The sequence below is a fragment of the Poecilia latipinna genome, unplaced genomic scaffold, assembly GCF_001443285.1.
Source record: "Poecilia latipinna isolate Pla-1442-1.1 unplaced genomic scaffold, P_latipinna-1.0 Scaffold2562, whole genome shotgun sequence".
NCBI lineage: Eukaryota > Metazoa > Chordata > Actinopteri > Cyprinodontiformes > Poeciliidae > Poecilia > Poecilia latipinna.
In genome coordinates this window covers 64,691-82,917 of record NW_015115178.1, presented here as the reverse complement: position 1 = coordinate 82,917, position 18,227 = coordinate 64,691, and the positions used below count along the sequence as shown (strand labels likewise).

The window sequence follows — 18,227 nt, the reverse complement described above, 5'->3', positions numbered from 1 at the left end:
ACAGGCGGGGTGGGGGGAAGAGGGATAACGAATGAGCGGCAGAAGGGCCTGGTTAAAAAGCAGGACACCTGCACACACACACACACACACACACACACACACACACACACACACACACACACACACACATTTGTCTGGCTATCTTTGTGGGGACTTTCCATTGACTTCCATTCATTTCTACAGCCTAAACCTTACCTTTACCCTTTTCCTAACCCTAACCATCACATACCTAACCCTAACCCTATCCAAAACTCAATTCATACCTTAGCCCTAACTCTGACCCCTGACCCAAAAACCGGGTTTCCCCTTGTGGGGACCAGGCACTGGTCCCCACAAGGAGCAATTGGTCCCCACAACATAGTATATGTCAGGAAAATCATCCCCACAAGGTATTACAAACAAACGCGCACGCACGCACGCACACACACACACACACACACACCTCCAGCTGCTGGCTGCCTGCGTGTTTGACAGGCGGCGCGCTGAGTGGCTGTGTGGACGCCAGCCAAACGCTCGCGAATCACCAATGACTAACTGTGCAAAGCGGAACTCTCTAAGCTAATCACCTGCATGCTCATTGTAAACAAATACTGTAAATTGAGAGTGGATGCGTCGCACAGCCACACTCAGCTCCCCGCACCTGAATCCGCGTTGTCGAGTTTGTGCAGTCGTTATGCGCAGCCCTCTCTATCAAGCCCAATTGTTGAAGCCCGGCGCCTTTAATTGCCTTACAGCAAATTTGACATTGTCCACACTGACTGCACTCTGATGAGAGGAAGAAAAGCGGAGCGGCGCTGGATCCACCACTTCCTCCAATCAGCAAAAGACGAGAGGCACCCCGAAGCCACGCTCTGTTTGATCGCCCGCGCAAGGCAACAAGCCACGCAACGCAACGGGGACGCTAATCTCACGCAAAGACGGGCCTCTGAGTGCATGCCAGCCTGGTAAGACCGAGCATGAATGCTTTGCGTGCCGGGCGGTGGAGGCTCTAATCAGTGGCACAATTGGAAGAGGCATGCTGCAATAAAGTCCAGCAAAACGCCTGCCAGTCTCATTTAGAGGCAAACAGTCTTCCAAGATCCGACTGAAGAAACACACACACACACACACACAGGCGCGTACAGTAGAGGGGAACACACTCCATCTCGGTGAACATCTGGTGGAGGTCAGCCGGCTGCCAGCAGCCTCCGCTGGCCGCACAAAGCAAAAATGAGAACCGGGAGATGAAAAAGATCTCGAGGCTCAAAAGCTGGACTTCAGAATGGATATTTCCTCCAGAGTGATTGGACTGTAAGTGCAGCTTATCATTCACGCGTCGCAATTTACAGGCTAAAATTAGGGTGGTCCTCATTTGCCGAGGCCGTTATCAGCATGACTGGCTGACAGAGTCGATTCATACCGACATCCCTCCGGGGACTTGTCAATAGTCAGCTGAAGGAAGTATCAGTTATTCATTGCGGACCAGACACGACTGATGAACAGCAGACAGCGCAGCATTTGTCTTCTTCCCGCTCCGCTCCGTATGGGACATGTTATGTCTGCTCGGTTGCTATTCCTGGTCGAAGACAGACAGACTCGTGTCCATGTTTTGCCACGTTACACCCAGTGACTGCAATACATTTTTATGGGGATTTGATGTAATAGACTAAAAACAAAGTGGTAGCAACTTGTGAAGAGAAGACGAGTAATATTTTTGCAAGTAAAAGTTTAAAAAGTCTGTTGGGAATTTATTTTCAATAGTTTGTAGAACCAACTTTTATTGCAATTACTAGGCTGAAAGATGTCATTGACTTTTTTTTTTCCATTTGTTCTGCTGCCCTTTGAACAGCCTGTTTCCCTTCCTCGCCTTTGGTGGCTCTACACCAAAAATCACTGAAGGAAACGACACCAAAACCTCTGTAGGAGCCATGAGCGCAACTTCTTTCTTCACAAAATGTAAATAAAAATGGAGTGGAGTCAGATTTTAGTGATTTTAGGATTTCTCTTTTGTCTTTGACAAAAGGCTACGAACCATTTCTTGAATCTAACGCTAGCCTCTCAAGTTTGTTTTGATTGTTTTTACCCAGAATCCTCTAGGCTGCTGAAGTCTGCATCCAGCTCAAGTTTTTAGGAGAACCAGAGTTTACTTTTTTTGGTCCACATCAGAGTTTGATTCACATCTCACCAAACAAACTGGACTTTCTAGGCAAACAAACTAGATTTCGGTTAAAGAAGACTAGAGAGCTTTGATGTGAATGTGCCCTTAATTAGGCCAAAATAACATCAATTCTTGATACAATATCAGGAATAGTTACATTTGCAACAACCAGGTTGGTTTGGATACCAACCAAAAATCATTTGAAATTGGTAGATTTTTTTAGGCTATTTTTGTCTAATATTAAAATTATTTGATGATCTGAAATGTAAGCTTAACAACAAAAAAAGTGTAAATACAAAGAAACCTGTGAGTGAAATATTTATTTGCTGCATTGTTTTCTAGAACTTAAGACATTAAAGTATCAAACAAAACAGGACAAAGAAAAATGTCGAGCTGCTTGAAAGTGATGCAAAGCAACCTCTTCTTTTTCTCTCTCTCCCTTTAGATCATCCTTCAGACGATGAATCCATGATGCCAACCACTTTTTGGAGTTCAAAACAAAAGTAAACCTCCTGCCGATTCTGTTTTACGACAACATTACCAGCAACAAAGAAGAGGATGGACTCCTCCAGCTCTAGACTTTGTATCTCTGGCCCACAACACAGATGCTATCACAGCCTCTGGCACCGCAGCCAGTTATTCGTATCCACTGAGTTTCTGGCACGAGGCGTACGATTGGTTTCGAGTCCTATTGTCTCCGCGAAATAATAATGATAATAAAAAAAATGTTGGTGTTGACAGAGAAAGAAAGTGATTGTGATTTTAATTTTTTTCCTTCTTCTCCTGTGAAGTAGGACTCTTTTACTATCATCCACTCATTTCCTGTGTGAAGAGAAGAGCCTGCGTCATTGCTTCTGGCATCTGATATTGGCTGGAGCCGAGGAGCCGTGATTATTATTCTCGCTGTGCCAGAACCCACGGGAGACCCGGTGGACACAAAATACCGAGCAGCACCTGGTGTGCCAGCTAAACTGAAGAAGAGACGCACGGGTGAAGAAAAGAAAAGGAAAAAAAAAAAACGTTTCCTCACATTCACCCACTGCACAGATGTGATTGCTTTGTATTAGGGCCAAATGAAAGTGAAATGGGACGGAATCTTACTATGATGCCGGAAGGGTTGTTTCTCTTAAAACAAGTGTGTTTTCTAAGGGAAAGCTGTGTAAAAATGAGTCTCTGGGCTGAGAGGTGGGACGCCTATGTGGTTGTTTGTGTATGTGTGTTTTTAGAAACATCGGTTTCCATAAGTAGGAGGATGAGGCAGCAAAGCACCGGCTCCGGCCTCAGACCCTTTTGCAATATTGCCCTGGGCGGTTGGGAGATCCGTCCCAATATTTGTCTCATAAAGAGCAAAGCCAAACAAATCTCTCCGGCTGCGGTACCCTGTGATAAAACCCATCGTCTTACACACACACACACACACACACACACACACACACACACACACACACACACACACGGGTCTTTTTCCTGGATCACCTCCACTCCTGGACTTTAGCTTTTCCCTCTGCATGCACTTTAGCACGGTCAGATCAAGACTCAAATTTGAAATCTGTGTGGGCAACGCTGTGCGTCATTTTCATGCAGAGCACTCAAAAAAATAGGCTAAAAAGGCTTTCGGATGAACCAGCATCGGTTCTCACAAGCTGCGTTTCCTTTACACACATGCGCAAAACTCTGTCGATTTTCCACTAATATCAAACAACCCCGCAATTACACAACTGCAGTGTTTCCTTTAAATGAGAAATGAAATTAAAATCACATGTGAATAAGTTTGCTCACGCGATGTCATTAAAAATCCTCCTCCTACCACTTGCTGTTCATCTTCTTTGTCGTTTTTGCCAGTAGTAATGTCCGGTTGCTGATCATGTGACTCGTGATGCAAAAAAAAAAAAAAAGGGTTTCCATTGCAGTTTTGCTTATAAGGTATTAGAACTTACAACTTGTTAGTTTTGTCTGGTGTCTTGCACAAAAAACACTTGGTAAGAGTTTTGTGCTTACCGACTGCTCATGCTGCTCCGCAAGTCCCCACTTCCAAAATATCCATAATATTCATTTAAATAAAGGAATAGAGAAAAAAAGATTAAAGTGCTGAAAAGCCACTGAAAGCACAGATGAAAGTTTTGGAGGAACTTGGATCATCATGTAAGATATGAACCTGAATAATTTGATGTATCATCAGCAGCACCTACACAGACGCTGCAGGCGTCTCAGTGCTTTTCTGCCTCTCATCTCAGTTGAGGGAAAACATCTTTATAATCAGACAGACCTTAATATTCACAGGTGAAAAAAAAAAAAAGAACTCAAAGCAAGAAGTTGGTTTTCTTCTTTTTAATTCCGCAGCGTTTTGGCTGCGCCCTCAGGAGACGAAGGAGTTCTTTACACCTCCCTGAAGGAGGCCTTCGCCTAATACGGGCAGGAGGTGAGGGTCATTTCAGCTCCTGCGTGGGCCCTGCAAAGAACAACCAGCGCCTGTCGCCGAATGAGCAAGCTGGAGGGGGGGGGAAAGAAAAACAAGAACCGCCTGTGAGCGCAGCCTGTCATTTCACAGACTCATTCAAGGTCAAAGTGACTGTGATTTTTCTTCCTCTCCTCCTGTATAATAACCAGAGGCAGGGATATCCTGTTTCATTAGCTTTCCGCGCACACACACGCCGTGCTCCCGCTGTCTGTCCGACTAAACGCGGGCGGCCGAGGGTCAGCGCTGCAGCTGAAACAGCAAAGAAGCAGAAAGCTCCACATGGCTGGAGGATTACTGATGGAAGGAGGGGTGTGTGTGTGCGTGTGTGTGTGTGTGTGGTGGTAATAAAAGACCTAATGTACACTATTGGTTCATCTACCTACATGAATGTGTTGTTGCCACATGGTGAACTGCGTCACGTCAAGTTGTTGTGCATCATAACTAGAGATACACCAATCCAATATTAATATCGTGTATCAGTCCGATATTGAAAAAATATTCTAGATCGGGTATCGGCAATAATGTGCCCGATCCATAATCTATACAGTCTGATTCTATGCTTGGTGCTCTGAGCGACATCATGCTTTATTATTCATTTGACATTATAGTTAGAATTCATAATTGGACTTTCTGAACCATTTGAAAGAAAGTTTCTTGCTGTTTATTTGACCAACACAGTCAACCTGTTTTTGTCAGTTTTAATTTCTTTATTTAGTTTTAGCTTTAATTACTTCTTTTACCTTTTCATGATAATTGTGTTGTACTTTCCCTGTTTTCTATTTGTATAAAAACTTAGCTTTTTGAATAATTCAGGAGCATTTACAGAAATGTCAGTAGAGCCGCATTGTCCCTACCAAATAAATTAAAATGAAATTAATTTTACATTGGGCTGTTATAATTGCACTGGCAGAACAAATTCAAGTTGTGTTTAGCTGTTTGACCAAGTTTGTAAAGCTGTTGGTGTATTTAAGCATACTGTGCTGATGCAGAGTTATCAAATAAGTTTGTGATTCAGAGCATTTATGTCTGTTTAAAAAAGAAAAAAACGCTTTAAGTCAGTTCAGCTGTTTTTCTGTATCAGATCGTACCGGTTGATACTTAAACTCAAATATCGGTATCGGTATCAGAAGTCAAAAAAGTGGACTGGAGCATCCCTAAACTACTGTCTTTGCACATCTGAGTTAGCGTGTGTGTGTGTGTGTGTGTGTGAGCGCGTGTGTGTGATAGCAGTAACAGTGTGAGCTCTGTGTATTATCTCATTTCTCTGAAGGCACATGATGACCCTCTTCCTAATGGCCTCAGAGCTCAGAGAGGTGGGACAGGCAGCAGGGAAAATCAGCCTCACCATCTCCGACCATGGTAACAAACTGGCCCTCGGGGGCCCATTGCCTGCTCGGCAGCTCCCCCCCACAGGCTACGCCTCTAACCCTAAGAGACGAACACCGAGGGGAGCTCAACAGCTAAAACAAATTAGATCACCTCCATCTGCTGCCACCATTACAAGCCTCTTCAGCAACTCCAGAGTACATTTCCAAGCAGACCCCCCGGCGGCCATGACATGCGGTTATTTGAAATCAGACAGGATAAAGATTTGTAGAAAGACAGCTTGTGCTTTTTACAGTACCTCGCCAAGGCATTCTTTTATCCTCTCCAGTTTTGTCTCTTTGCACGCATCAACTTGTTTTTATATTGCAATCTAATCGGACAGACTAACACAAAAGAATGAGAGAAAATTATATACGGTTTTCAAAAGATCTGACTCAATACGCTGCAGATCCACTCTTTGCAGCAATTACAAAGTGTACGTCTGTTTTTTTTGGGGGGGGGAACATCTCTATTATCTTTGTACACTGAAATTTCTGCCCGTTAGCTGGAGAGAATCTGTAATTTTCCAAGTCTTTTCAAGTCTCTGTTGCGCTTTCAGGCTAACATTGTAAATAGGAGATTGTTCTTTATATTTTGCTTGGTGGGAAAAAAAAAGGGTTAAACCACTCAATTTCAATTGGTTCCAGGTTTGGACTTTAACTGGGTCACTGTAAGGCATTCCGCCTGCCTGCACATTTATAGGCATTTAAAGGAAGGCAAATCTCCACCTCAAGTATTCCAGTATTCAGCATTCATTCATTCATTCATTGGTTATCTTAGTACAACCAGGGTTGCGTTCACATAGATCACTGATCCATTTTACAAAGAAAATGTGGCCAAGAGAGTCAAAACAGCTGAGTTAAAATGGCATCACACTTACCAATAAACACTTCCAGAACCTTCCAGACCTCTCAGGTCGTTTGGTTCTGGTTCTGCTCTGCATCCCCAGAACCAAACGTGGAGAAGCAGCATTCAGCTTTGATCTCCTACTAATCTGTAAAAAAACGTTCAGAAAACTACAAAATGACCGAAACACTGACTTCCTTTAAATCGAGGCTAAAAGCCCAGCTGTTTAGAGCTGCTTTTGATTCATAATAACTGGAATATTAACAATATTTGATGTGTATTTGCTAGATGATGGTATTTAACAAAATGTTATACTTATTGCCTGTTACTGTATTTACTGCATATGATTAAACTTTACTTCCACACAGTTAGTCTAGGACTTCAAACTCGTGAATCGATGGCAAAAGGGATCGGGTGTTGAAGACCACAAGGCTTTCTCTGCCAGCTCAGTTCTTGGTCTCGGAACCAACAGAATTTCCTCCAGAATTTTCCTTAATCAAAGAGTCATCGACTCCGACTTTGACCTTCCCTCCCTCTCTGCTGAAGAGAAGCCACTGTTTTCTCAGAATTACACTTTCACCTCGTCCACAACGGTTGCTACGTCCGCTATGCAGCTTGTAGCATCTATTGGGGTTGAGAAGAGGGGGAATTTTCATTCCATGTCACAATTATGAACTCACTTGTATTGACCTGTCTCAATAGTATGTTTGTAGGCAAAATGTGGAAAAGCTCAAGGGCGACATTTGCAACTAGTGACAATCTAATGCAATCATTTGTCTGAACCAAGCCACCAGTAAGTGAAGGTTTGGGGCTACTGGCCAGACAGCCACTGGAGGACAACTCTGATGTCAGAGGTATGTCAGAGTCAGGGTCAGTGTTGGTGGTTTTTCTCTTTATTGCCGCCCACCGCATGGAATATACGCTGCATGGAGAAAAACCCCCAGCTAAACATCTTCTTCAGTCTAAAATCTGACTGCCCAGAATTTATTTTAATTCTATTAGATTTTAATGAGATTTTGTGTGCAGTGTCCTGAAATGATTTCTGGCCTGAATAAACTGACTGCTACTCAACACAATATGATTTAGTGAAGGTATAATGTTGATTTGATGCAATGGGGTGCTTCTTAAACTCTGAAGCCGTAGAGTTGCGTATCTTAACATTGCAATAATAATTTTGCTCAACGGAAATGTGTTGATTTGGAAAATTGGTTTTTGATAAATAAAAATGTAAAAAAAATTGTCAGTTTTTTTTTGGCCCTGTTGAAATTGGTTTATTTCGCAAAACTGCAATGGATACACTTTATTAGCATCACACGAGTCGTGTGATCAACAGGATGATGATGACAGGAGGTGGCAGGAGGATGATGGTGAAGGCGTGCTCTCAAATGACGTATATCGTGAACAAACTTATTCACATGTGATTTCAAATGCGCTTTGTATTTAATAGAAACACCGCAATTGTCGAATTGTGTTTTTCAGCATTAGCAGAACATCAACAAAGCTTTGTGTACATCTGGAGTGGAAACGCAGCTAGAGAGACGAGAGGCTCAATGTTTTCTGTAGATGATTTTTTTTTTTCCCAAAGCTAACTTGGTTGTGGTGCAAGTTGACGAGACGTAATGGTTCTGCTTTGATCGGATCAGTCCACGCAAACGATCTGGAGCTAAAACAAGCGTAAGCTGCCATATCCTGACAGTAGACAAAGCCAAAGGCATGACAGACGGAGGGTTCGGCGAGTAGAGAATCTCCTTCATCTTATTCTGCCAAAACGTCACTGATCACTTTTCTACGTCGCTCACGAGAGCCGAGAGGAGCGTGCTTCCTGCCCCAGGATCCTCTGATTAACCAAACTTGCAAAGGAGCGATGACGGACCGCTCCCTGAAGGAAGTGACTCATGTTTCCATTGGTGCGATCACATCTGCTCTTCCCGACGCACTCAGCGGGTGGCCTGACTGGAGCCGACCTCAGCGCTCTGCCGCTCGACGCACGCGCAAGACCCGACCTGTTTGGGTCGGCATAGCGAAGCACATAATTACATCCACGGACACCGAGACGCTAAGGAATTATATTGCGAAGGATTATCCCTGCTACGGCCACCCACACACACACACAGAGGGGAATGAATTCATGCAAAAGATGCATTACAAATCTACATAATCGCACTACAACTAGCATGAAATCAGGAATAAAAGAGCAAGGAGCGAATTACGTCAAGTCTTTATTTTCTCAAACTGATAAATTTTTAAAAAGATTTCAGTCATACAGGGAGGAGGACAAAGAAGGAAAACACACACACACGTACCCACACACACACCCACAGAGCCTCTGTGGAGCACTGAGGTCATCTTTATTAATAAACCTTCTGACAACAAACACACTCACATCAAGGCCTTCGCCCTCCCTCCCTTCCTCAACTCCTTGAGAAATGGCATCTGCCAGACTGACACAGTAGGAGGAAAAAGTGGGGTGGAGGAGGGAGCGGGTGTCTGTAACCTCTCTCTCACACACACACACACAGAAAAACAGCGGCGTTCTGCAGGGACGGCATGTCGGCGATCTGTCAGAAGGTAACGGAGCAGCATGTGATCGTCCACGTTTGGGCGAGAGTCTAAGAACGAACGACTCGGTGGTAAAGCGGGAATGGGAAGTCCAACCCGGACACACTCTAGGAAACACGCTCCGGCTCATTTGTTCCCACTGACAGGGAGAGAGAGAGGAGGGACGGGTTCTGTGTGTGTGAGGGATGCTCACAGGTGGAGGAGGGCAGGTGTGTCTGAGAGCCGGAGGAAGCGAGAGGTAAAAACTAAATAAAAATCAGCATCAAAGCTCTTGAATAGCTCACGTTTACGCTTCCGTCTCGGTGCACGTGCACAAACGTTTGCCTCGAGACGGGTAACGAAGAAGAAAAAGTTTTTAAAGCCGCAAAAAGGAGGGAAGTATTCTTTTCTCTGGTTGCAGGCTTTCGATTTCCTGTGCGTAGAGGAGGCAGTGCTGCTGACGGAATAAATGGAAAAGATGAGAGGCAATTAAGAAGGGTCTACTGCAATTTGCAGAGCCGTTTATGATGCAGTGAAGCAGCCTTTAACAGGTGGCGTGAATATGGTGCCTCTAAATGTTTTACGGCATAACCGGGGTGAGGTTGTGATGGTGATTGTGTCTTGGGCGACATCCTGCAAGACTCTGGAAGCATAAGACGGCAACGAGAAAACACATCGGTGATGTCCGTAGAGAAACAGATGTCACTGTTCATCAATCTGGGAAGAGTTATAAGGAATCTCGTGACAAATATTCCTCATTTGATTTAGAAATCAGTCTAAATCGTGTTGTTGCAAAGCAAAACCTTCCACCTCAGGTGCAGTCTCAAGTAAGAGTTAAGCTCTTCCTTCACCTTATTCCAGGAATTGCCGTTGTTTTTTCCCCTTCTTCTTTTCTATTGCCTTTGCTGGAAGCCTCTTCGTCACGAGCCCTACCAGGTATCAACAGTGTTCCTTTTAAATCAATAAGGAGCCTGTGTGGATGCCTCCCTGCCAGAAAGCCGGGGGAGTCTTTGAAGGCGGGATTCTTCTTCTCCCTTCACATCTGCATCATGTGAGAGCTGATGCATGCCAAACAAGACGCATCTTATTTCCACTTCCTCCAGATGAAACCTGCCAAACGGAAGACGCTTCCCTTGACGCGGCTCGTTGCAGAGGACCCTTACGTAACGCGGCGTGTTTACAACCGCGGCTGCTCTGAGGAGAAACGCAAACAAACGAAGGCTTTATGAACTCTGTGTTCATCGACTCCCACGTTGCGTAATTGAGCGATACATTTTTTTAAAAAGCAGGGCACAGAAGCACTTTCCTATCACATTTAAAGGCGGGGAGGCTTCATTTGTAGCGAGCGGGACATTCTGTGACAGGGAACGTCACGAGTTGAAAACCTGGGGGAGCGGAGGGAGCGTGTGACACACTGCAACCTCAGCGGATAGCTGTGCTCTGCAAATGTGGAACAGATGGTTAAGGAGTCGGAGGAGAGGAGGGTTTCCTGGATGTTTGGACAGAGTCTGGCAAAAAAGGATTCATACTGCTTAAATTTACAACCACTAATATAACGTATTTCTTGGGGATTGGATCGTATGTACCTCAAAGAAGACGTAAAATGTGGTGTTTTCTTCAAGGCACCACACTTGGGGTGAGTGTAAAACCTCACCCCAGGGTTTAACACTTAGATACACATTTGGACTTTGAATGGGCAAACGTTTAGGGTCGAACCTCCCACCCAGTCTGACACCTGATTATCCCATTTATTTCGCACCTTCTTTTATTTAGGGCTAAAGTATTAGAGCCAGACTATATATATCATATATATATATGTGTGTGTGTGTGTGTATATATGTGTATATTGAGTCACGATATTATCAGAAAAAATATTATGTTATGAGACTAAAGTCATAGTAGCAGAATAGTCAATATTCCCAGAAGAAAGTTGAAAAATGAAAAGAAAAAAAAATTCTGTCTTTAACGTCGACAGCTATTTACAGAGTCGTTTCAAAGACCTGCTGCTGATAACATTTTGATCCTGGTGTGTTAAAAGGTTAAGCATTTACTTATTTGTAAAGCTAACACTGAAGCGCAACTTCACAAGATACTCAACATTGTTCATTTTTAATATTTTTCCTGTTCTCACAAAATAACAGCTTCGTTCCCCTAATATTTTGACTTTATTCTTTTATTATTATTAGTTACTTTATTCTTATATTACTCCAACTTTATTATCATACAGCTTTATTCTGGTGACATTATAACTTTATTCTGGAATCACAACAACTTTATTGTACTTTGTACAACTTCAGTCTGGTTACATTATGACTTTATTATCATGCAAATTTGTTCTCATAATACTACTACTTTATTCTTAAGTTATAATGATTTTTTTTTTTCTTAGACTTAGTCATACTTTCCCTGTGCTTTGATTACTGCTTTATGTTGATCCGGCACATAAAATTCTAATAAAACATATTGAATTTTGTGGTAGCAACATGACAAAATGTGAAAAGCTATAAAAAAAAAAAAAGAAAAACACGTTTGCAAGGCACTGCAGTTAAAGTGCAAACACGGCAGCCGTCTTAACGCAACTTCACGCGGTTACGAGTGAAACTGTCCAGAACTCTGACACGTCAAACGTGCAGCTGTGTTGGGAAGGTAGCGAAGCCGCCTTTACAAACCAGTACACAACTGGCAGCACAGACACCGTGACCGATGCGTGTTTCATTGTGATCATCATGAGGCCTTGTTTAGCCCGAAGCTAGCAGCTCGGTGTGCTTCAAACTGACAGGACTGAGAGAAAGGCGGAGGGGGGGAACCAGCAGAAACTTTCCACTTAGGCGCCCACTTCACTTACATTTCATCCATTTCCAATTGGATCCAAACTGAAATCAATGCCGCAGTAATAGACGGCGAGAAACAGTCTTAAAGAGTGCATCGCTACCGGCTAAATGCGGCTGCTGGCTGTTCGATGAGGGGGAGAACAGTTTCGTTGTAATGTTGTAAAGGCTAAATCTTCTATTTCAAGATGGATTAGGGAACAGAGCGGCTGGAGTCTTTGGTGGGAGGCTGCAGATTGTCAAAGCTTTCGCTAGATAATCTGCAAAAGAACAGAATGACTTCTTATTCTGCTCAGAAGCTGCATATTTCATCGTCACGTAATAACGAACAACAAGACAACCTGAATGTTGTCTTGTTAACATGCCGGCTCATTCAGGCATGATAGAAACACACATGTTTACAATCTAGATGCTAAAAATAAACCTGCTGTGAAACATTTTTGTTTCTATGTTTGCGTTTTCTGTCACACTTACATGTTTCAGATCGTTTCATACTGCTAGATTACAAAGCTGTTTTCAAATTATGATTTTATTAAGAGGGGGAAAAGCTTTCACCCTTTCACCCAATCCTGGTTCAGGGTTTCCTGAACATCTGAGACATCTGTCACTCTGGGATCCAAGCAGAGAACCGTGAAGGCGAACTTTCACAGGAGGAAGCAGCCAATCAAGATTACTCAAATCAACGACTCATCCAGGAAGTCCCAAAACAACCCAGGACAAAATCTAAAGTACTGCTGCCCTCGCTTGCCTCAGCTAAGGTCAGAGTTCAACTAACAGGATAAAAATGGTAGCCATGGGACCAAAACACTACTGACCTCAAAGAACATCTCACATGTGCCAAAAAACATCTCCAAGATGGGAACTGGCCTGTACTTGTGAAGCCAATCCAGACATTCATCCATTCATACACACATTCAAACGCTGATGGTGGTAAACTACTGGAGGTGGTGGTCAGGTGCCATGATGGCGGGTGAAGTGTTTGCACACTGAATGGAAACAAAGCATTTAGAGATCAATGCAGATGACTTACTTGACATGAGTTTAAACAATATGACTGAATTAAAGCAATTCTGCAAAGAAAAGTGGGCCATAATCCCTTCAAACGTCAGCGTAAGAAGTCAAAGCCAGTTATCAGAAATGTTTTGATGGCAGTGGTTGCCACCGATTGTGGTTCAACTAGTTACTTCTTCATGTAGGTTCTGGTTATTTTCCCTAAAGAAATTAAAGAATTATTTAAAAACTGCTCTCAATTTCCTCTGGTTATCTACATCTGATAAAAACATGGAAGCGTGGCAAAAAAAGAAATAGAAATTTGTAAGGGAAAACTCTTTCTCAGAGCTTTATTTAGGAAGATTGTCTTAATTTCAGGCGAACCAAATCACAATGATTAGCATCTTTAAAATAAAAAAAGACCCTGTAATTTATTCTGGCAAATTCTCGTCTCACGCAGCTTTTGTCACCGGGGAGCTTTTTCAACAACCTTCCATCAAGCGTCGCAAATTGCAGAACGGTTTGAAGCGACAACATAAGCAGACCTGCCTGCAAATAAACGCAAAGCTCGTTGGTAGCAAACGCATGCTGTCAGCGCAAATCAAAAGCACAGCAGTCAGAGTTTAGGATGGAAAAATTTCTTCACTCTGGTAGATGGAAGCCACAGCTGCACCAGGGGGAAAAAAAAAAAAAAAAACAGAAGTCGGCTGACTTTATAGACAGACCGGCAGCATGCTAATACAAATTGGTACATATAAAAAAGGATGCGCCGCACTCAGAGCGAGTCTGGTTTTCTTTTTTATGTCACCTCAGATGAAAATTAGGATGTGTGCTGAGCCGTTGACGAAAAAGCCCGGGTCACAATTGCTGAATTTAAAAAAAAAAAAAAAGAAGAAGAAAGAAACACAGACAGCACCTGCCAGGACAGACTGACAAAAGAACAAAAAAGAAAAGTCAACAACCATTAAAAGGTCATGGATTTTCTAGATAAAACCAAAGAAGCGTGCAACTTTGTTGGAAAGGGATGATAGCACTATGTAGAAAATCAAATAAACGCTGACGGCACACGAAGTGCAGCAGAGGCCTGTGGTCACCGAGCAGAAGTCACAAGGCTTGGAGGAAATGATAACATGCTCTTTGTCGTCCTATTTTTTTTCTTCTAGTTTGCTCTATTCCATTTTTCCCCAGCCTTTCTCATCATCTCAGATACTTCGACCATTTCTCTCCATATAAGTTTTTTGTGGATTTCATTTCAGTCTCCCCTTCCTTACTTCTTCTCTCAGAGTCTCCGAGTTCTCGCTTCGCACTTTTCCAGTCTATTTAGCTCCCCTGCGCCACGCGTATCTGTGACTGATGAGTCACTTTTCTTTGAAGGTATAATTCAACACTCTGGGATTCGCACGTCTTTGCTCTCTCTCTCTCGCTGACATCAGATGATTGTTGCCACTCTTTTGTGCGCGCACGGAAGAACGCCGAGCCGAAAACCAGGTGACACAAAGGTTAGCTTTGCATAGCGACTGAGAACGAAAAGAGGGGCTGATCGATGCAAGACCTTATTTACAGTCAATAATTTCTTATTGAAGAAAAAAACTTTTTTCCAAGTACTTTTTTTTAACAATATTAAAGAATCATTGACTAAAAACAAGCTATTGTACCTTGCTGAAAAGTTGTTTGTGAGTTAGTGTTGTCTTACTTCAGTTGTACTAAAATATGTGCAACGAGAAATTAGACCAAAATTACTTTGTCAGATTTTGTGTTTATTCAGTGTTCCTGTGGTGGAATAAAAACGATTCACGGCTTTTCAATCTTTTCTGAAAAATCTAAATTGGAGAAGTGAGGCATGAATTTGCATTCGCCCCGCTGAGTCAGCACTTTGCTCCAACCACCTTTCACTGCAATTACAGCCACAAGTAAACATCTCTTATCGTCTTTGTACAGGTAGAAACCTATTCTTTTTTCCACTCACTTTTTGCTTCACCTCAGTCAGACTGAACACAAATCCTCTGTGAACAACAATTCTCAAGTCTTGCCATGCGTTCTCTGTTGGAATTAGCTCTGGACTTTGACTAGGACATGAAATCAATATCTAAACTCTTGCATTACAGGTGTCAGTTTCAAGTCTTTCACAGCCAGATTTAGCTCCGTCCATCTTGCAGTGAAATCAAATCTGATTCCCTAAGCGTCCCTACAGAATGATGCTTCCTAGAATTGTGTCCTCTGGGTGGCTTTTTTAAAAATTTATTTTCTGGGTTTGTTTTTGACCAGAACACCTCCCTCTGTGTGTTCGCCGTGCCGCCCACGCGGCTTGTGGCGACGTGTGAGCGGTGCTTTTCATGGCTTGTTGGTGTAGGTGTACGGCCGTGTATTAGCAGGTTGAGAGTTGCGCTGCACCCTTCTAATTTTCAGATAACGGACTGAACAACATGCTGGGATGAGCCCGAAGCTTCAATATGACGCACTGTTATTGTAACCAGTACCTGCTTTAAACTTCTCCACAACGTCTCCCTGATCAGTCTGCTGTGTTTCTTAGTATTCATGATGTTTGCTCTCCACTAATCTTGGTGGATTTATACCGAGGTGAGACTGTCAAGCGATTAGTATTCTGAAAGCAGGATTTGGTGGTTTTCATTTTGCTTCCGCTTCACGATTATGTGCTGTTTCACATCAGATTCAAATGAAATACCTTTGAGTTTGTGGCAAAAATGTGGCAAATATGACAAAAGTTCATTAGGTCAGAATAATGTTGGCACTGTGTATCAAACTTAGCTGATTTAAAGGGGCAGTGTTATGTAAAATCAACTTTTTTGAGCTTCATATCATGTTATAATGTTATTCTCTTGTTAAAAACACACCTGGCATTTCAAACATGTTTGAGGAATCCTTTAAAGAAATGGCAACCATTCAGCTGTGCAAAACGCTTGCTGGGACCTAGCCCCGCCTTTGGGGCGGGGGCTAGGTCGCCCCAAAGCTTCTGCCTCACAGAGCATTTCTTCCCCACTCAGCTCCTTCAGACTAGCCAGCAGCAATTAGCAAACACCTGATAGAACTGTGCATTTTGATGAGCTCATTATAGGAGCCAATCCTCAATGAAACTACCAAAAATACTTGGTAAAGACATTGTTAAAGGGTTAACAGAGGAGCCATGTTGTGATGACTTCCTGGAAGTGGAGTTTCAGAAAGTGCAGGAACTTCTTAAAGAGACAGAGGCCCAATTGCAAGGTGATAAATTTCAAAGTCAAATTTCTTTTAAGTCATATTTGATATATATACTATATATACTAACAGTCACTTGCCTGTGCTATAAAATGGCACTATATTTTCCTGGAAAATATGTAATACTGCCCCTTTAATCACAATGTGAGTGTGTGTGTGTGTGTGTGTGTGTGTGTGTATTTTCCCTTCTTTGAGGCAGCAGGTAGTGTGTAGGACAGAAAATGTGAGAATATGTCACCGCAATGTGTCACAAAGATAAAACGCACATGCTGGCAGATCAAACATGGCCCACCTCCCCACATTTAAACAACTCTGCTTTACAAAAAAACATGCCACGACTTTGTGAGTGTGATCCTGTGCACTGAAGTTCACGTCTTAATCTCCTGCCTTCACCCAAACTCGGCAGAGCTTGTCGTAAACTCGATTTAATAAAGTCTGGCGGGAGCTCTCTGTCGCTGAAAACCGCCAGCCCGACACGCACGCGGGCCGCAGATGCACATACAGTCCATTAAGAGAAAACCACTGAGACGCAAAGTGCTCAGACAAAGCGAAGCCCACGCGTCGACTCGCGGACACGCAAAAACGTGAAATCAGGGACACGTAAGGGCACAAAGACACACACTTGCGTCTCAACAAAAAAACAAAACAAAAAAAAACAAAAAACGCACCGTTCCGTTCCGACGCAGAGATAAAGACGCACGCGGGTAGATGCGGACCCGTGTATCTGCAGAAACAAAGGGAACGACACTCAGGCTCAGGGACACAATGAGGGGGGTGAAAAAGGCCCACATGCAGACACAATGAAAGATATAAAAGCATTAAACAGATTTAAAAACAAAACAAAAAACAGGAACAGCATCAACAGACAGCACGGCCTTGACAACGAGCGGCCAACGTGACGCCCCAAACAGAGGCGGCACGCTGCGACGGAAAATGTGGCTCCGGAGACTACGGCTTGGTGCGCCGAATGAAATGACTAGTGGAGCCGCTAAAGTGTCCACGTGGCTGCAAAAGAGAGAAATTACACATGGAAACATGAAGACGGAGCAGAGCGTAAGGCTCTCAAACTCTCAAACTGTGACAAAAGGGGGCATTTTTTTTTTTTTTTTTTTTTAATGAGGGGAGCAGCTTTCCTTGAAGCCACCAAAACCATTTTCCGAAAGTCAACCGATGTTTGGCGAAGATCAACAAATCTTTGCACATTTTTCTACACGTTTCGATTCTTCCGCAGAGGACCTGCCAAGGAAATCCAACAGCATTTCATCAACAGCAAACCCAGATAAGGGAGGCAGAGACACTATGGCGAGTGAGCTGCGAGTTGATTTTTCGGCCGACGTAAAATAAATGGGAGGCGGAGAGATGAAGAGGCCCGGCGAAAGCAAGCAATCATGCTAAGAGAAGCCTTTTTCACGAAAACAATTTAGCACAGCAGCTTGGGCGTACATCTGTTCCAAAGATGTCTTTCAAACCGGCCTCTGTGTTGCACACAAATTAGACAATAACTTTTTCAGGCTTTCAAAACGTAGTGAGGTTTGTGAATTAATTACAGTAACTACCGATCCAGTTGCGTGCAGAAGCATGTCTACCTTCTTCCAACAGGTTATGGTTAGCTTAGCTTTGGCTAACGCCGCGGGAAATGGTTCGAAGAGGACCGAATGTTAGTTAATAACCATTGACCAGTTTTTGCTAATAAATGTACTCCTAATCGGGTGGTTACCGGTTTGAATCCCGTTTCCAGGGGTCACTTTTCCGCTGTGTCTTTGGGCAAGACGCTTCATCCGCTTTGGCTGATGGTGGTGGTCACTAGACATAAGAGTAGACCCCGCATTGGCCGCTCCGGCGCAGGAAATAC

General features: G+C 43.3%; 1 long non-coding RNA gene across 1 annotated transcript; it reads left to right on the top strand.

The window, feature by feature from the left end:
• Positions 1-433: 433 nt before the first annotated feature.
• LOC106938320 (uncharacterized) lies at positions 434-2,883 on the top strand. Its single transcript, XR_001422594.1, has 2 exons — positions 434-944; positions 2,583-2,883. It is a non-coding gene; the product is annotated as an uncharacterized LOC106938320 (long non-coding RNA).
• The last annotated feature ends 15,344 nt before the right edge of the window (positions 2,884-18,227 follow it).